This window comes from Ochlerotatus camptorhynchus, unplaced genomic scaffold, assembly GCF_037179485.1.
Source record: "Ochlerotatus camptorhynchus isolate MF236.1 unplaced genomic scaffold, CSIRO-AGI_Acam_v1.1 ptg000314l, whole genome shotgun sequence".
NCBI classification, from domain to species: domain Eukaryota; kingdom Metazoa; phylum Arthropoda; class Insecta; order Diptera; family Culicidae; genus Ochlerotatus; species Ochlerotatus camptorhynchus.
In genome coordinates, this window is record NW_027040802.1 from 858,725 (window position 1) to 874,961 (window position 16,237).

Here is a 16,237-nt window from a genome sequence, read left to right on the forward strand (position 1 = left end):
ATTCGGAAAATTAAGGGGAACACCGGTAGATAGAAAGACCCTTCTAGTCATCGAGATCAGAGGATAACGTCGCTGTTAAGGACGGGGCATACCAAGGTGTCCCATAACTATGGGAGAACCCCCTTCCGCAGGGAGTGCGACATCTGCGGTGTTCTCTTGACAGTGGAACACTTCCTTAGTGTGTGTCCTCAATTCGACAACCTTCGGCGCATATATCTAAATAGAGCTGGAATTAGGGCGTAAAAGCCTTTGTAAACAATGACTTCTCTTGTTGGTTTCTCGTAATTCAAGGCATACCTACACAAACCAACATATCCATCGGGTAGGAGAAGTCTTCCTCTACTCGATAGTGATGTCGATTTGCCAGGGAGAGCCATGACTTCCGAGAAATCATCGAGAGAAGTCATTGTTTACAAAAGCTGATACGCATTAATTCCAGCTCTATCAAGATATGGAATCGGTGATAGATCCCGTAACATACCACGAAAAGGTGATCTACCCACGTTACGGGTCAAGTACAATCATACTCTATGCACAGCGGAGTCGAGACCGGACCGGGAATCGAACCCAGTCACCTCTAACATGGTCTTGATTTGTAGCTGCGGCTTTACCGACTGAGCCAAACGGTAAAGGACGAGGCAATGAAAGAGCCAACATAAACACGCAGCGAGTAGTTGAGGCATTTTTCCATAGAAACTGCTGTTAGTGACTTGTTTACTTCCCAATCATTCAGACTCTCACTAGGCAGTGAATGATGAGGCGGATGGCGGTTCATATTCATATGAAAGTCACTCAGCGAACCTGACTGTTTTGTGCACTGATTCCTGCGATTAATTAACGGAACTGCACTGACGTTCTTTGACATCCTAGACATACTCGGAACATCCCTGGAAATAATGAAACTGCCAAAAAATCTTCAAACTTCTCTGAAGCTCCCTAAATGTGTTTGAAGATCTTAGTAGATTTTGAGCCTTTGTTAATTCGGACTAGAAGCATAAACATTTTTCACTCTAAAAATTTCAATAAATGTATGGCAAGCAATCTACTTTTCAGGTGTTTAGTTTGTGAGAAACATAAATTTACACGCTCGGCAAAACATCACAAGATTTGATTGTGATACAGAAGGACTACTGAATACTGCACTGCTCCCCAAAATTGAAAATGCATAGAAAATAGGTACACCTACGGACGCACATACAAAGGTAATAAGAATTAATGAGACAAAAAGCCGCTTGCAAAACAAAAACTGATTCAAACAAAGTACAAATTTCACAAACCTATGGAGAAACTTGCAACTGTTGCCGTCATTCGTCAGTCTCGGGTGCTAGATCATGCATACGTCGTTTTTCTCTAGGAGGAGAAACGCTCATCGACGATAACGACGGCGACGAGGAAGAAGAGCGGAGCGATGTAATTGCACGAGATAAACTCGGTTACAAATGAAAATTAAATCGCACATGAAAGTGAGCATGTAATTTATGAACCAGCGATTCTCATTCAACCGACGACGACGACGACGCGAAGATGTAGTGAGTGCGTTTTTTCGAACCTCTCCTCATCCGGCGGCATCCGTAGCCTTCGTGTGCCTTCATCATCGCTGCTGAGGAGCTGAGGTTTAGTCGGTTGTCTTATACATTAATATACTTTAGTTATGCATAAATTGTTGCAGCACAAGAAGAAAAAAAAAACACTATGGTCATAGTAGGCTTTTGAGCGGGAGTTGGTAAAGTAGGCGGCGGTTTGTGCGAGACGAAGCGGGTGCATTATGGCTATCTCGCACTTGGCTTTTGATGGATAGTATGCGGTGCGAAGGCTATAAGGTACGATTGGAGAGCAGTTACGACATTTGAAACTGTTCAGCAGAGTTGCTCGGAAATTGCAGATATCGCTTTCAGATTCTCCACTGTTGTTCATCGGCGTTCAGGATCCAAATGAGCGACGAGAAGTGAGCGTCGCGCCGGTCATCGTCATATGTGAGTTGGAGGTGAGTCTGCCACACACACACACACACACACACGGTCACTGATTGGGAAATCAATAGATCGATTACTGCTTCTCGTGCAGCAGCATTTGAAGTGTTGGCGCGACCGATCTGTGGCGATACCATTTTCCCACGCTGCTTATGGCCATCCAGCCCCGCCAGCAGCAGGGGCAGGACCATACAGTGGGGTCTGACGTCCATCGCTTAAATGGGAAAGCAAAACAAATATAGCAGCGAGCGCCAACAACGGAGACCAAAGCAGAGCAGAGCAGAGCAGATATCGGAAAGTTTTTGACATTTACGTAATTCAGAAAATTGCTTTTGGCCATAAAAACGAGCGTGGCAATCGATGAACGCGTGCACTTGAATATAAGGTGATGATTGCGTGTGTGAATAATTTACTACCAGAGGACGGTTATAGCCGCATACGTGTGACGTACATGTCAGATGTGAAACAATGAGTAAAGCCGGTATAACGGGAAGGATAAATATACGATTTTCGCTCGACTGAGTGTGTCAAGTTTAGCACCCGGAGGGCTTCGCAATTTTACTTGGGTGAATATAATACATAAAATGAAATTTATGTTTGTGATAAAACCAATTTTAACATCTGCTTAACTTGATATCTCAGGAACAATTTAGTTGGAAGTATTTCGAGTTATGTGGGAAAATTTAAAAGGAAATTGAGCGGGACGGCATCCATACCTCTCACGCCAGAGTCAAAGATCATTATTTGCTTTGTGGCGTTTAATCGTCTTTCTCTATCTACAGGGTGTCTACTAGTTTTAATAAATAAAATTACATGAGTTTTCCAGGTTTTTCCAGAACTTTAACGGATAAATTCCTGGCTTATAATAAGAAGTTAAGTTAAGGTTTTTTTTCTATTAGGGAGGCTTTCAGCCTGAAACTGGTTCGCCTTCGGTTATAATAAGAGAGCAATTTTGACGTAGGATTACGTCTGTGAATTCTATATGGGGGTACACTTTGTGAAAACTGAAAATGGAACATGTAACAAAATTATGAAAGATTTTGAACGTTAATAACTCAGTTGCCCCTGGACCAATTTCAATAATTTTATCATCAATCGATCAGATATATTTCTATGCATCTGTTTAAAACTTAACAATTTTTTTAAAATGTTACTATTGAGAATTGCACGAATGTGCAACTGTTGCTATGATAATAAAAATTATCAGCCATTGCCTGTGGAAAGCGATTTCCCTAACACAGATTTCAAATTTTATTCAATCACCGCGTGGTGAGTGATGGTGTTCTCCAGTACACAACAAAAGGCTGCCTGCAAGCAGCGAGCTGCAGCCCACATGAGTATCCATAGAAGGAGGAAGAAGCCGCCCCGCTATTGATCGGAATCAGTAGCTCTTCGTGAGTCGCTGTGGGATATCTATGTCAAGCGCGTCATACAAAAGAGTATAAACAGAGAGAACCCCGCTTAAATTCCTATTCCTACACAAAACACAAGCTGCAAATAAGCAAATAAGACCACGTAGTCCTACGTCACCATTGCGTACAACCCCCATAGGGCTGTCCCTAGTAGTTTTTTAAATGCGTTAAAATATGCTTTTTTTTGTAGATCAAAAACAATAGCAATTAACCCAGGCGGTTTTAAGACATGGCAATCAGTTTTAATGAAACAGCTTTACAATTAAATCCATTGAATGTTGAAGTTTAATGCTTACTTAATTTCTCACTTTAATAAAGTAAAAAAAAAAACTTACCTAATTTGAGTAAGTCCAAGATCTAAAAATATTCAATGTCTTGAAGTTTCGTATTCGATCATTTTCAAACTGCCAGAATTAAGGAAAACAATAAATGATGTGTTCCAACTTCGTAATTAACAACAATTGTAGGAACGTTGGAGACGTTCGGAGGGATGAAAGGAAATGCTGAGCATTTCAGTGAAACTTGATAGTTTGGGGAACATAAGGGAAGTTAACCCGCTGAAAATATGGGGAACTTACTGGAAGCTTTAAGAAGCTCAAAGTGGTTCTTTTAGAATCCGACAATTTCCAGAAACTTTTATGAAGTTCCTAGAATTTCAGAGAACTTCACAGGTGTCAAGCGAACTTGAGAAATGTAGAATACTCGAGGGGTATTGTGATTTTTTTTTAAGAAGTTGTAAGCACCTCAGATAAGCTAGATCTAGAGATCTTTGACGAATTTAAGATCTTAAGAGCACTTCCCGTAACTTCAGTCCAGACTTTTGGAGCAGTTTCAAGATCTATAATCGTAAATTTTGAAAAATTCAGGATATGATGATGTGATTAAAAAACTACAAATGACAGCCCTATGGGACGTAGGACTACGTGGTCTAATAAATGTTATTTGTTAATTGCAGCAGGAGCTTGTGTTTTTTGTAGGAATAGGAATTTGAGCGGGGTTATCTCTGTTTATACTCTTTAGTATGACTATGATTGTCTTGAAAAGAACCTTTTGATATGAATTTTAGTCAGTCCGCATCATGTTCTCTTGCCGTGCGGATCTATTCGCTTTTGCTGAAGGAACTGTTACTACTATCTAAAGCTACAACAAATTTAAACAGCACTTTTCAGTGCTCAACCTGTAAAAGTGTTCTACCTTGTTTGACTCTTATTCCTCTTCGATCTTTGTTTGGACCCTACCCGAGGTAATCCTTCTTGGATATCGATTTGGAAAATTCCTCTTCGATCCTTCAGATTCTTATAGTAATCTGCTTGGAAGTCGATTTGGATAAAAATTTACTGCCGCCATGGCACCTAAACGTAAAAGAACGGGGCAAACTCTTGACCCCCCTTCTGATGAAATTAATTTGCGTAATCAATTTGATTTGCTCACGGATGATGAGAATGATCCATCATCCAAGAAAAATTCTAGTAAACTTTCCCGGCTTAATGCCAAGAAGGAAAAGATTCCCCCTATTGTGATAACCACTTCCGATTTCCATGCTCTTCGCATGGAACTTTTGAACTTCGTGAAAGTTAAGTTTTCTCTACAAATTGGACGTCGGGGTGAATGCCGTGTATTGGCTGAAACCTTGGACGGATTTAAATGTCTTCTCAAGTATCTTACTGAGAAGAAGCACAATTTTTTTACTTACGACACCAAAACTGAACGTGTGTTCAAGGTTGTCATGAAAGGACTGCCCAGTGGTGAATCCCTGGATCAGATCAAAGATGAACTGGCAAAATTACTTGGAGTTGTGCCAGTCCAAATAATCAAAATGAAAATGAAATCCCGGCCTGGCGATTCGCGCAACAGGATTTCTAATTATTTTTATTTAGTTCACTTCAAGTCTAGTGAACTAAACAACCTTAAGGCCTTGGCTAAGCTAGCCTTATGCTCCATGTCCGAGTGAAGTGGAAACACTTCAGGAAGACTGGAGGAAGTTTCCAAAACCTCACCCAGTGCCGTAAGTGCCAGAGATGGGGTAACGGAACTAAAACTTGCTACATGCCAGCTAAATGCATGAATTGTGGTGATTCCTCTCACGCAAAGGACAACTGTCCTATGAAGGAAGATCCTAAGAAATTTAAATGTTCAAATTGTGGTGAAAACCACAAATCCAATTTTTGGGAATGTAAGACTCGCAAAGCGATCCTACAATCTCGTTCTAAGCGACAGGTAGGAAACGCTCCACGTTTCCGAACAGGTACAAATTCCTCTGCTGTTAACAACGGTCATACTTACCTTACCAATCAGGCTAAGGCCTTGTTGTCCTCTGCTGTCCGAAGAAGTCGTCTCCACTCTACTCGATCCATGGCCACACTTCGCCAGCCTCGTAGTCTGCGAAGGGTTCGCAGGTCGCCTTCTACTTGGTCGATCCACCTTGCCCGCTGCGTGCCTCTTCTTGTTCCTGTTGAGTCGCTTTCTAGAACCATTTTCACTGGATCGTCCTGCGGCATTCTTACGACGTGCCCAGCCCACCGTAGTCACCCAAGTTTTGCAATGTCGACGATGGATGGTTCTCCCAGCAGCTGGTGAAATTCGTGGTTCATTCGCCTCCTCCACGTTCCGTCATCCATCTGCACTCCACCGTAGATGGTACGCAACACCTTCCATTCGAAAACACCAAAACGTTGGTCCTCCACGAGCATAGTCCAGGTCTCGTGGCCGTTGAGGACCACCACCGGTCTAATTAGCGTCTTGTAGACAGTCAACTTCGTGCGGCGACGACTTTTATTCGACCGGAGCGTCCTCCGGAGTCCAAAGTATGCACGATTCCCTGCCATCATGCATCTTTGAATTTCGCTGCTGGTATCATTTTCGGCGGTCACCAGTGAGCCCAAATACACGAACTCATCGACCACCTCGAATGCAAAGTTCACGCATCGTTGGCCGTTGTCGTTCGATGCGGCAAGCAGGCTGTTTGGCCCGATTGCCGGTCTACATTGCCTCCCGTCCTACCTGAGCGTTCATGTCGCCGATGCCGATTTTGAACGAACGGTACGCACAGCCGTCGTACACCTGCTCCAGCTGCGCATGGAACGCTTCTTTCTCGTCGTCGGGTCTCCCTTCATGTGGACAGTGCACGTTGATGATGCTGAAGTTGAAGAAACGGCCCTTAATCCTCAGCACTACAAAGCCGGTTCCCAGCTCGTTGATGGTAACACAGCTCTGGTAGAAAGTAGCCGCTCGATGCCCGCTTTTCCATACCTTTTGTCCCGTCCAGCAAAGTTCCTGCAGTGCTACGACTTCGAAGTTACGTGATTGAAGTTCGTCATAAAGGGTGATACGGTCAAAATTTGGTCAAGGGAAAACGCGTGTAAATCGGTGAAATCGTTTATTTAAAAAATCAAATTAAATTTCTTTTTCAAGTTCAATTAGTATAAAATTCAGGAAAAATATTCAGTTAGGCTTCCGCTTTTCCAAATCCGAATTGCCGGGCCTTACGCTTGACCCCTGCCATCAGATTTTGTACAGCCACCTTGTCCACCTTCTTCGCCGCAGAAAGCCAGTTTGCCTTGAACTGCTGCTCGCCCTTAGCAGTTTTTTGGTCTTCTTTAGGTTCCGCTTGACAATAGCCCAGTATTTCTCAATTGGGCGGAGCTCTGGCGTGTTGGGAGGGTTCTTGTCCTTGGGAACCACCTGCACGTTGTTGGCGGCGTACCACTCCATGGCCTTTTTACCGTAATGGCAAGATGCCAAATCCGGCCAAAACAGTACGGAACAACCGTGTTTCTTCAGGAAAGGCAGCAGACGTTTATTCAAACACTCTTCCACGTAAATTTCTTGGTTGACAGTCCCGGAAGCTATGAAAATGCTGCTTTTCAAGCCACAGGTACAGATGGCTTGCCAAACCAGATATTTCTTTGCGAACTTTGACAGTTTCATGTGCTTGAAAACATCTGCTACCTTTCCCCTTCCTTTTGCCGTATAAAACTCCTGTCCCGGAAGCTGCTTGTAGTCGGCTTTGACGTAGGTTTCGTCGTCCATTACCACGCAGTCAAACTTCGTCAGCATCGTCGTGTACAGCCTCCGGGATCGCGCTTTGGCCGTCGTATTTTGTTTATCATCGCGATTTGGAGTCACTACCTTCTTGTAAGTCGATAGTCCGGCTCGTTTTTTGGCTCGATGCACGGTTGTAGACGATACACCCAGCTTATTTGCGGCATCTCGGAGAGAGAGGTTAGGGTTTCGCTTGAAACTACCGGCAACTCTCTTTGTCGTCTCAGCGGCTTCCGGTTTTCGATTTCCCCCCGATCCAGACTTCCTGGCTGTCGACAAACGTTCCCCAAACACTTTAATTACATTTGTAACGGTTGATTTGGCAACTTTTAGCGATTTTGCCAACTTTGCGTGCGACTAGCTCGGATTTTCGCGATGCGCGAGCAAAATTTTGATACGCTGCTCTTCTTGCTTGGACGGCATTTTGACAACTGAAGAGTGAATTCCAAAATCAAAATAGGAGCAACATTCTACACACACACACCTTCAAAATGAGGGGTGTTCAGGTTTTTTAAATGCAAAATTGAAAGAAATACGTCAAGTTGATATTGACCAAATTTTGACCGTATCACCCTTTAGATTAACCTATCGCAGCCCGGGAAGCCGAGCGATTTGCAGTTCCATGTTCCGAGTTTCCAATCGTAGTCCTTATTTCGTCGCGTAGGTCTGTGCCGATTGTTCCGATCCGTATTTCTTTCTTCAGTATTTGCAACTTTGTTTTTTTTCCAGGGCGGCTTGTTGGGCCCCAACCCCCTGTCTCGCCGGGGGACCATCGTGCACAGCTCTGTTTAGAGTCCCACGCTGGCACTAGGACGGTGATCAGCCACTCCTAACATGGAGAACAGACGCTCAGATTTGGTTTAAACCTTGCGAGAATATAATTAAAGGGCTGGCTTGCATAGGTATCCAATGAAGTTAAAGAAAGTGACAAATGTGGGTCATGGAACGACCCTAGAGCTCACCTCCATACTCTCATTGATGAAATTTCCTTAGTAACATTTCCGCACGCTGTGTCCGAAATGGCGGCTTAATCAACTTTCATGTACATAGGAGTTTTATTCGCGAAAAGTTAGTTTGGGTCCTCACATTCCTAAATCGGTTCATTTTAAAATATTCTGTCGGGGGAAATTTGAATTATTAAATTTCATCATTTATTTTCCAAACAAATAATAGGTTATGGCTCTTAGGAGCCGACATCTCCCAATACAGAAATGCACCAAAAATTTCCTCCGACAGAACATTTTAAAACCAACCGATTTAGGGATATTTGCACCCAAACTAACATTTGGTGGAGAAAAATCGGATGCCTACATGAAAGTTGATTAATCCGCCACTTCGGACACGGCGTGGGCCGGTTTTATCAGGTCTTCAAGTGGACTCTAAGCCTTATAAACCTCTTCAAAACCATGATAAAACCAATCAGTATTCGGAAAAACTCAAAAAACTCAAATCTCTTGCATGAGTTTATGCGCCTATGAGTTTTGTCTTGCAAAATTCAACGTCGCAAGAATCACCGATAAGTTTTCAAAAATTCATTGCTTTACATTTTGGCGTTATTCATTGTTATTACTATTGTTTGTGTATCAGGGAATAGAAAACTAACACAACATGCATAGGCATGATATCAGTTGACGTTTGAGTGGTTTTTATGAGTTTAAAGCTGGAATGATTTTTCGGCGTTGTGAGTGTGAGTGCGTGAATATGCATGAGAATCTCAAGCGTGAATTTTGTTTGCTGCATTTGCACGCGGGGAGGCTCAATGAATGAGATTTGAGAATGATTTTCCGAACACTGAAACCAATAAAGATGCTTGGGTTTGCATCCAAACACTGAAAATAAAATTTCATTTATACAACTAAATCGCTCGTTTGTTCTACGAATTTATTTGTCACGCAACCAGCGGACCACAAGTGCTGGTTGTAGATACCGAAAAATGTAGAGTGGGTTATGGGATGGGTGAAAATAACTTCTTTATTGGAAGGAATAAACATGATAAAAAATAAATAAAAAGGCTTCAGACCAGACTCGAGTCATGAACCTTGCGATAGTCAGATCTGTGTTTCATCCTTTGCTCTATCCGTGTTACGAAACATGGTAAGACTAAAGGCAAATAAGAAGCACTCATAGAACGGTAATTTGATTTCGTATTTTTTTTTCTCTGTACGGGACATTTATTGTGGTAGCTTGCATGTATTGGTCGGACCGACAATATTTGAAGAAACAAAGTATCCCATCTCCAACACACAATCAGCACTTTAGAAGACAAAACGAGTAGTTGTTGCCGTGATTGTACGAAGTTGAATGTGTATATTGTACGAAAAAGGCGTAATATTAGCATTGCGCCAGATGACAGAAAAAAAAACGAATGTTTCGTACCATTTATGAAAGACGTGTTTTGTATACGATATTCATTTTAACGAAACGGTTTTCAGAGAAATAACGAAAATATATTTTCAGTGAACTCATGTGCAGAATTCATCTCAGTTGGCTTTGATACCATCTGGCAGAAGTCTCACCTAAAAAGTCAAAAGGGCCTATCTTCGGTTCTCTTCATCGATTTTTTTTTCAGTTGCTACGAGTGGAGAAAGGCCTTAGCCCGAATGTTACATGACGGCAAGTCAACTTTGCCTACACGGCCAATGATATCTACTCAAATTTGAGTTCAGTTTACTCATAAATCTCAAAAAGTGCAGAAACTCAGCGATGAGAAGATTTGCCTCATGTTTTTCCAGAAAAAAAAAATCCCAAATGTGAGAAAAGTTAAGATTGGATTCAGGAGTAGTACCAATATACTGAATATTGGTACTACTCCTAGACTAACTAAAATTTCCGTCAATTTTCCTCATTTTCCGGTAGATTTTTAAGAATTTCCACAGGAAGACATGAGGCAAATTTACTCATCGCGGAGTTCCTGCACTTTTAGCGATTTATGAGCAAACTGAACTCAAATTTGGGTCGATCTCATTGGCCGTGTACTTGCAAAGCACATTCCGGGAAATGCCAATTGCAAAACAAAATCAAACAAAACAAAACCGGGCAACTGTCAGCGAGCGCGCACGGAACAAGCTAGGTATTATAATTGCAGATTTTAATTTCGCAAATAAAAAATCGCAAACTTTCTGCCATTGAAATCGGTGTCTCGATGTGAAACAAACATCGTCGTCAGTGTGTAGAAGCGCGTGCTGACGTTCAACCCGGGCGCACGACCGTTGAATGTAACGCGAAATTGAGTAGAAATTCATTAAAACTGGACTGAAAATTAGTCGAGTCCTACTAAATTTTGAGTTGTTTTCCACGGCTGTGAGTATCAAAGTAGGCATTGGATCATTGGAAGAGCAGTTTTAAAAGCTCATGTTGTGTAGTTGCATGCTCGGAAACCGTTCTTCGACAATTAATTGTTTTTATCATTCCGATTATCTAGCAACTTGACAGACCGGTAGCAAATGTTCTGGTGTGCGGAAAATTTCCGTAACGTAACGAAAATGAATGCCCGTTTCATCCCCAGGCCCCCGAACCGAAAATTGAATTCTCAGGTGAAGCATTTATTGCCCCACTAATGGGAAGCGAAGCAGCAGCCCCAGCAGGTTGGGTTGGGTGTCCCTTGAGATTAGGAGGTTAGGAGATACACCGCCCTCTTGAGTGGATGGCGATAATCCACATCTAGTTGGCTGGTCAGTTGCTTCAGCAGCTGCGAGTGGCTGGCAAACAGGGAACGCGGGAAGATGCCAACGAAGACGGCGACGAAGACGAGGCCAATGGCAATCTTTTTTTATACACACATGCTGAACCACCTCCATTACCTTCTGGGTGGAGGCGCTGGATGGGTTTCGCTGTGGAAAATCCAGAAAATAAGCTACGTTAAATGGTAATATTGATTAAAATTGGTAGATAATGCATTCAAAAAAAAATCGTAAATTAATTAGGAATCCAAGATGGCGGTTATTTATGCTTGATATAAACTGTTTTATCAAGTGTTTTAGCTCTGATCTGTCATGGTGGTTACTCGTAATTACTCCCATTTGATTATATTTATCAAAACTAACTGTCGGGATTTTATTTCCACCAGGAAAATTATAATTACTGGTAGCTGTAGAGCAAATCAATCCTCGCCTCAAACATAATTGTGTTTTAGCAGATAAAGTTTATCCAAACGGCTAGAATCTGTGCCAAAAATGGCTCACTCACTGATTTTCAGTAAGAACGTTTTTCATATTCTTTGAGTTTCTCGCCTGTTTCGTTCTACTTTTGCTTACTGTTCAGCGTCTATGTTCAGTGATCTGCTTGGTGAAATCAACACCGATCAGCTATTCAAGCATGACTATTCTGCTGCTCGCACCCATCATTGCATTCAAAATGAGCAATTTTTAAAACCAAAAATTTGTTTGCACGAACTATATTTTGGGGAACTTTTAATAATTTCAATAGAATCGCCAAAAATGTGTGTATATTTCGAAAATTCTGACTTTTTGCTTTCCAAAACCGTTTAAAGGTCAGGGATCGGTTGATTGAAATAGTTGAGTTACTCTTGATAATATGCGTTCACTGAACCATAATTGGTTTTTTGACAATAATTTTGGATTTTGAGGCTGTTCGGGCAGTTGAAAAATGTGATTTCATAGTGTACTCGACTAGATTAGCAACCTATAATAGGTCGCTTGAAAAATTCATTCTTTTTTTTTTTTTGTAACACTATGTAATGATTATTTTTTTCAATATGCCGGACTAAAAATGCAATGGTTACAGGGTGACAAGTGAATTTCCATTTTGAATTTCCTAGTTTTATCCTGGTTTTCCTGGTCAATGATTTAAAAATTTCCTGGTTTTAAAAACCTAAATAAACAATTTTCAATGAAAAAAAATAAAGTGAATCCTTGTACCATCATTCTTTGCGCAAGGAGGCGAACCAGCCTAAGGCTGAAAGCCTCCTAAATAAAGCTAAATTAATTAATTCTTTGCGCAATGCGGAATTTCACAAACCAAAATAGCTATTAAGGTTCTTGTGAATGCCAGTGAAATCTTTATCTGATTGTTTGCTGTAAAGAAGCTAGTAGGGAGCCGCGCTACTTCGTCGTATCATGGCGCCTATTTCCGATCTATGTGCTTAAACTTTAATAGCAAGCGTTTTCACTCATGTTTTTGCAAAAACCATCTTTGCTTACAAGATTAATTACGATTAACACTGAAATATTTGCGATAACCCGTAAAATGAGCGATTTTAGGGGTGTATGACGAAGAAAATCTGAGATGAGCGTGGAGCCCTACCAGTGTCTGAAATTTAGAGATCTATAAGCCCCTAAATCTTGTGATTTCTGTTTTTGAAACTGAGATTTTTTTAACTTTATTTATAAGATTTTCAGCCAACGGTTAGTTTATCTCAAGGTGAAATTGCGAAGTTTGATATGAATGAGGACTCTTTAAACAAACCTTTGCTTCTAACAATTTTACGGATTTCCAGTTTGTTTAAATTTTCCGCAAATTGTCAACGATTAAGGATCTTATTTAGCGGAATTTTGATTACAACATGATTTCAAAATCACATGATTAAAAGATTTTATAAACAACGCTGGTTTAATAACTCTTATTATTAAAACAGACTGACTGCTGAAGTTCATAGAAAGTCCCTAAAGTTCGTAGAACTTCCCTGAAGTTTGTATTGCCTAAATTTCATGGGACTTCCCCGAAGTTCGAAGAACTTTTTTTAAGATCTTAGGACTTCCCTCAAGTTCGGAGTTTTTTGAAATTCATAGGAATTTCTTAAATATCGTAGAAGTACCACGAAGTTCGTAGAAATTCTCAGAAGCTCATAAGACTTCCTTCAAGTTCGAAGAACTTTCTCGAAGATCTGAGGACTTCCCTGAAGTTTGAAGGACTTAACTGAATATATGAGGACCCTAAATTTAGAAGAGCTTCCCTGTTTGTGGGTCTTAATTTCTTGGAAATTCCCTGAAGTTTGGAGAGCTCCCATGAATTTCTACTTGTAGTTAAGTCGACTTCTCGGAAGTTATAGGAACATTTTTGAGCTTGTACTACTATGTTAAGTTCAGATGACTTCCCAAGAGTATTGAAGACTTCTCTGAAGCTCGGAAAAAATCCATCAGTGTCATAGGATTATTCTTAAGTTTTAAGTAATGCCTAAATGTCGTAGAAGTTACATTAAATCTGTAGGAAATTCTGTAAAATTCGTAGTTAGTCCCCAAAGATTAAAGGACTTCCCTGAAGTTCGTAAGACTTCTCTGAAATTTATAGAACTTCTCTGAAGGTTCGTAGAGATTTCCTGACCGTCGTAGGTCATCACAGTAGTTCACAAGATTTTCCTGAAGCTTGTAAGACTTTCCCGAATTTTGTAGAACTTGCATGAAGTTCGAAGGCCTTATCTGAAGTTTTTAGAAATAGAACTTTTTTTATTGAACATGTTGAACAGCTACTTCAAAGTAGTTGCGCGTCGGCACTGGTTAAGTCTGCTATCAATCAAGCACAAATCATACAAATATAACAATTTACCACATCAGTTGATCCATTTACATTTAATTTTATTTTTCAGTAGCAGGATATCCAGATCACAACAAATTTCAATTTTCAAATAATATTATTAAAAAAATAACAAATAACCAAAAATTCTGAGGACTACTATAGACCATCAGGGGAGATTGGGAATGCCAACGGCCTGCTGTTAACATTTCGTGGATAAAGGGTGGGCTCTTCTCCCCGCTCATTGGGGCATCGTCTGTAGATTGAGTAAATGGATGGGTGCGTTAACCTAGGCAGGTGTGGAAGATTGTTTTCAATGGATGCCAATCGATGTCCGTCGGTGATTGGCACTAGGTTGCGGAACAGAGACCGACGTTAAATAAAGGAATTAAGAAAATTAGTTTAATATTTTTATTTATTTATTTTTTTTTTTTTTTTTTAGTCACTTTAACGCTCTTGGGTCATTGGTGACTTGTCCAGGGGTAAGATTTGAACTCGTGACTTTGGCGTGAGAGGTATGGATGCTAACCACTACGCCGGGGTCGCCCCCTAATAATTGTTTGTCATGGGCAATAATTCACATTTTTGCTAAAATTTTCAAAATAATGTCTTTGCATTTGTTCAAAAAATCGATCATATAAACGGCACTTCTGATCGAATTGTCGTCTGAGACAAAATTGTAGAAACAAATAATGTTCTTAGTAATTTAAAAAAAATAAAAACCTGCATATCTCAAAACATTCTTGCTCGATTTTTGAAAAAAAAAATAAATAAGAAAGCTCTTGAAAAATGCACATGGACACTTAAAAATTGCGAAAAACTATTGGTAAAATTATTGAAATTTAGTTATAACATTTTTTCATTTAATTTATACTCAGAATTTTTCGGACCTTTAAAATCTTTTTCTGTAAAAAAAAAAAATACGCGAAAAGGCATCGAAATTTTTATCAAAAGTTCTTGTTTTTCGATTTTTGCAAGTTTTCAATTGTGCATGATTTTGAACATTCCAAAAGTGTTTCATTTTTCATAAGCTTTTATTTAATTTCTTTTTTTTTAAATCGGTCAAAGATATTTTGAAATGTTTTTTTTTAATTAAAAATACATTTTTTGTTTATTTTTACTTGAAAGACATAAGGTTTCTCTACAACCTAATTCCAGACGTCATTTCGATCAGAAATGCCGTTTTCTTGCAACATTTTTTTTTTAATTTCGAGGACGCCATGTTGCTAATTTTACAAGATCAAAAATAGTCAAATGTCAGCATAAATGTGAATCACTGTCCACAACAAAAAATTCCGCAATGTTTCATGCTACACCCATTGTAGCACGGAAACTAAGTCCGATGGCAGTGGGCAGGGCTGTCGTCTGATCACTCAATGCGCGCAATGTAATGATTTTCTAAAATATACAAAGTGAGAATCAACCAAGCACAAGTTTCGCTTGTTTTTCACCCTGCGCAAGTGTAAAGCAGCGGAGAACAGAAGACAGACACACACCCAGAAATAACAAAAGCTCAATGTGTAGCCATTGCTCCCACAGCTCCGACGCAAAGAGTGCCACTCAGTATAGGGTTGCAGATGGGAAACACAGCAAGAAGACAAAATTCTTCTTTGTTATGCCCTTCTTCTTCTCCTATGCTTGCAGTGGTAAGCAAAATCTGCAAACAATTCAACGAAGACATAAGCGCTTGTTATATTATAATCGCTCCCTGCGCCACACTTATCGTACCGCTCATTGTGTGGATCGCTTTCTCAGAGAGAAGCACACACTCTTTGTCGAGTGTTGTGAAATGCATGCACAAAATTGCTTTGCTAACGCTCTGAGGTACTTTCCAGCCCTGGCAGTGGGCTCTCTTCTCTGTTTGTCTTGATCAAGCTTAATTACCTATGATTGATTGTGTATGAAGGGCCAAAAACAGATTGGGTGGATCGATAGGCAAAGTGAGTGGGGAGAAGAGCCCGCATTTTACCCACGAAATGTTATTAACAGGGAGTTGGCATTCCCACTCTCCCCGTCCAAATCGCTTCAATCGGGTGCCCTGATGGTCGCTCCCAATCCCAGCATTTTTTTGTATATACATATGAGTAATAGTCTCCCGAAAGTCTCCTATGTTATTTCTGATGTGTTCTACGACATTTCGACGTCCATTATCTTTGTATGATGATCATGAGTCTCCGGGTATTTTCCAAACGTGCATCACTACATTGTCGTATCGCATGTGCTTTATTTTTCAGCTCTTCTTTCTCTGTTAGTTTTAAACAATAAACACATTTTTCAACTAACTAATTTCTGGAAGCAGAGTTTCGACCTATCACAATCACGATCGTCAAACAGCTGATGGTTGTA

The 16,237-nt window shown here is 40.5% G+C and overlaps 1 protein-coding gene across 6 annotated transcripts in view; it reads left to right on the forward strand.

Moving 5' to 3' along the window:
* mam (mastermind) overlaps positions 1–16,237 on the forward strand; it is a 400,368-nt gene that overhangs the window by 61,096 nt on the left and 323,035 nt on the right. The window contains exon 1 of one of the 6 annotated variants that reach the window (XM_065229425.1): positions 471–670. The exons of the other annotated variants lie outside the window; for them this stretch is intronic. The gene's annotated coding sequence lies outside the window, so the exon portion shown is untranslated. Of the gene's footprint in view, positions 1–470; positions 671–16,237 lie in introns of those variants that run through there. 6 annotated transcript variants of the gene reach the window in all.